This window comes from Amblyomma mixtum, chromosome 7, assembly GCF_055824585.1.
Source record: "Amblyomma mixtum isolate Tamu chromosome 7, ASM5582458v1, whole genome shotgun sequence".
NCBI lineage: Eukaryota > Metazoa > Arthropoda > Arachnida > Ixodida > Ixodidae > Amblyomma > Amblyomma mixtum.
The window spans coordinates 38062702-38067017 of record NC_143018.1 but is presented as its reverse complement, the minus strand read 5'-3'; positions in this window follow the sequence as shown (position 1 = coordinate 38067017).

The following is a 4316-nucleotide window of genomic DNA, read 5'->3' as shown; positions in this document are numbered from 1 at the left end:
TATGTACATACAACTGGAAGTGCGTCAAGGACCAAATTTTCTCCATGCATTCACGCGCCATGAATATGGAAAAGCTGTAGAGGCAATGAGCAGGTGAAAACGCACAGCCGTTGGGGTCCGTGAATTTTTGTCACGTTATTACGAACAGTGATGAGAACGAAACCTCGCCTGCCCTAATCGGTTGCTTCCTTTCCTGTGTTTCAAGAGGGCCCTGTTATGTAAACTATGCCAGCGATTTTATTATTTTCAGTCTTATCACGGGACATGGACCGCCTTAGCGCTCAAGGAGATTGCCTAAATTGTTACATTTTCCGAGTTGGCGGCGTATTAACGTAGCAGCGATTTTCGGCAGCGGACTTGAGGTGGCAAACGTACTGAGCGCTGCCTTTCTGGATCGTCAGGCGTCTAGTTGCAAAACATGGTATCTTGATAGGCTCTTCACATTTGAAAAATATGAAAAAAAGTTTCCTCTTCGCATGCAGTTTCCGAACACTTTCCATTAGGTGAAACTCGTGGAGGAAAGCGTTCCTGTTCACTCTGCTGATCCCGGGAAGGCAGCGAAAGAAAAAGGATAAAGCATGCGAGCGTATACAAGATCCCCTGCTCGAGCTTGACGTCGTACACTGGCGAAACCAAGCACCTCCTCGAAAAGCTGAAGCAGCACAAAACGGATGACAAACAAATGAGCAAGGAACGTAGCGCGCGTTGACAACGCGCGCGGTGACGTTTCGGTTCGGCGGAGTATCGGTGGCCACCTGTGGCGCTCGCCCGCCTTTCCGTCTCCCCCGATGGCCGCGCGTGGCCGCCGAGCAAAACAGTGGCAAGGACGGCGTCGCGACTGACCACGCGAAGAGGGGGCGTGGCCCTGGCGAGGATGTATGCACACCGTTGCTCAAAGGGAGTGGACGCACGACGATTTTCACGATTCAAGAAAATTGCACAGCTTTGCAAAGGATATATTCTCAGAACGGGAGCTCCGGAATCCGGACCGGACGGGAAACTAACCCGCAATGTCGTACTTAATGCCCTTTTGGAGTATGCTCTAAGTATAGTAAACTCCTGCCCCGTGCATTCTCTCTGAGCATACTCAGAGTATGCTCATCCCGTATGTCTCATTACAGCGCACATTCACGTATCCACATTCCGTCCTTCCAAGAACTTGTCACTAGAGGAACCTTTTGCCTGCTATTTTAGTCACTACGTAAGACACCGATCGTTGCCGCAGATCACTTGCTAACGTAACATGAAGTATTAACTTCATGTGTGCACCTGAAACCTTTTTCATGTCATTGCTGTCATTTTTTCCTTTATTTTGTTTTATTGCGAAAGCAATACTACTCGCACTTTCAAGCCTTCGCGTGACCCGGCCGCAGTTACGTTTGACCTTTAGCGGAGTGAATATGGGCGACCAACTCGCTCCTTCAGATAGCCCGGCTGCAGTTACGCCGCGCCGCGCACCTGTGGCGCTACTGCCGCTGTGACGTCATACCAGTGGCGGTCCCAGAGAGTGATTTTAGGGGGGGGGGGGGGGGGGGGGGGGGGCAGGCTTCCGTATACCAAAAAAAGAAAAAAAATAGAAACGAGTTTTTTATTCATTCTATTTACACAAAAATTTCTGTGCGCTTTGTTGTTGAAAAATAAAATAAATGGCGAACGATATAGATGTTATACCACAACTCTTGCCTTGAATGTTAACGATTACGTGAGCAATATTCATTTCGATACTAGGGGAAAACAGGTCGTCGGCTGAGATATCTCAGCACGGCGTTTCCAGGGGGTCAGGGCACCTGCCCGGGCATTTTATGAGCGGGGTTGGCGGCCTCACTGATCTCCACTAGGGGAGCTGGATGCGGCATCGGGTGCCCGAAAGTGAAGCCACCGGAAGTAAGCGGCCTTGTCCCGGAAGTCAGCCTTTGTCAGTGCATGAATTCGGGCCTCAGCACGGTTTTTCAGTTCCAGTTTTGTTTTCCCACTTAGCATTTCGTCTTTTCGTCGTTCTTGTCTTTTTACATGACAATGCCTACCTGTTGCGCCGTCAGCTGAGCGAGGCCAGCGAAGTCTTCGGGAAAGACGTTTCAAAAATAAGGGTCCATTGCATCGCAATGGGACGACACTAACAGACGACAGGACGTCGCTACACGCAGCAAGTATGGAGCCTCGTCTACTTGGCTGGATGTCGTCTCGTTCGCCTAGCTTCGCCAACTCTGCTCTTTACTGTGATGCTTGTTCCCACGCTCAAGCACAAGTTATGCTATAAATGGGGGATAAATATAAGAAAGAAAAGCTTGAAACATTCACCAGGCAGCTTACTTTGCAACACCATTTTACCGAAATTTGTTTAGACCGAACCGGAGCGAGGGCTAGGCTACTATCTTGTGAGGTGTCGACGGTGTTCGGTTGGTTCACATTAGCGCCTCCAAAAGGTATGGTACTGCTTTTTTGACGGAGCGTGTCATGTACTGTTTCGTATTGGAGCAAGTTAAGCCTGAATGGGCTTTAATTCGTGGTGCTTGGTGCAGTTGACTTCTAACAGCGCTTCTCACGCGCACTGCAGCCTTCGTCTTTCTTGTCAGTCGTTCCTCTCGCGCTGTGCCTTTTCTTTGCTGCACGAAAATTCGGTTTTAAGATGACCTAGCCTCATCGTCATTCCATTACTTCTCCTTTACGCTCGGAAGACAAGAACCAGACAAGAACATAGTGTTTAATGCACGTACCCCTTTGCCGAGGCAGGGTGAGACCTGCATGCCTGTTTTCTTCGCTTTCGCAGAAATTACAGGGTTAATTCTGCACACAATGCTCACATTTATCGCGTTCAGCTTGCTTGTTCCTTTCATATAACAGCAGACATTACACGAGAACAACGCAAAAAACTGAGAACGAAAGGGCGAAAGATGTGACTTTTTGCATTGAAATACACAGCAGACACCCGACTTCCGGGACAAGCCGTCCAACTTCCGGTGGCTTCACTCGCGCTCGTCTCGGAAAGCGGGAATGCGGCATCCAGCCACCTAGTATAGATCAGTGGGCGGCCTTTATTGCACATTTCAGGGAAGGGGCTCTCGTCCCCTCCGACAAGGCAGCTGGTCGGCGCTCCTTGTCAGGCCAGCAAAAGGGATGATCCCCTGGCTGGCATCGCTGTGTCCCATGGTGGGATAAAGACATGAATTGGTGGCTCCTTGCGGCCCCGACAAGGTTGCTGGCCACCGCAACCTCAGGTGAATGGCACCGCCGTCGTCGCCACACCGGTGCCAAGGCAATAAAATGGTGGGGGCACGGCACGAACACGGTACCTTGACCATCACTACGAATGGTGTTCGTATAACTGCCACGTGTAGAACGTGGAATTGTATGAAATAAGACAGCCGCTAACACGGTGAACGTACAAAGTAGGGGACCACTTCACGCATCACAGACGAAAAAGCTTTGCAGTTCTACGTCAAAAATTACACCTCGCCCTGTGAGAGCCCGTAAACGCACGTTCTGGAAAATGTGCAAAGGCTTTTGGGAAGGGTGACCACCCCCTCCGCCCCCCCCCCCCCCCCTAGGACCGCCACTGCGTCATACCAGCTGTATATTATCTTTTCTTTCTCAGTCGCAACAACATCAAAAACAAAACAAAAAATTACCGAACACGGTTTGAGTCGTCGCGCAGCGGCGGCTGGTAGCCACGCGTGACCTCTAGACGCGGCGCACTGCGTTCCTTCAGTTGGAGGCGCTGCGCTTTTTGCTTTCGCAACCTACCAGGCTTAACCAAAGCTAAGTCCCAGCCAATTTTTTCTCTCTTCTGATGCTGATGTGCTTGTTTACTTTCAGCCTTTTTTTTTTCTCGATACATTTTACGTTTGGCTGTTTTTCATCTATTTCCTTCTGTTATGCCTTCCACAAGACTTTAGGATATAAAAACTACAACTAAATATAGTATACTTTGAGACTCTAACGAGAATATAATTCCAGTCCACTCGGAACAACTTTCTGCTGTAGCTATGGCTCAGCAGTTAGTCCCTTAAATTTTTTTTCAGACAGTCTATAGACTGTCCATACAATTCTGTTCATAAAGTCTAACACTCTCTGTAGACAAATCCTAGAGAACAGTCTATAGGCAACACAAATGCTACAGACACTCTATAGATTTATGGGCATACTCGTTTGGTTGACTTTTTTCTATGACAGTCTGTAGACTCAATAGGCAATCTATAGTTTTATGGGCATACACGTTTGGTGGACTTTTTTTATAGGCAGTCTGTAGACTATGAATAGGCAACTATAAATATAACTATAGGGTGGCAATACAGTCTATATAAGAAGTCTCTATACTG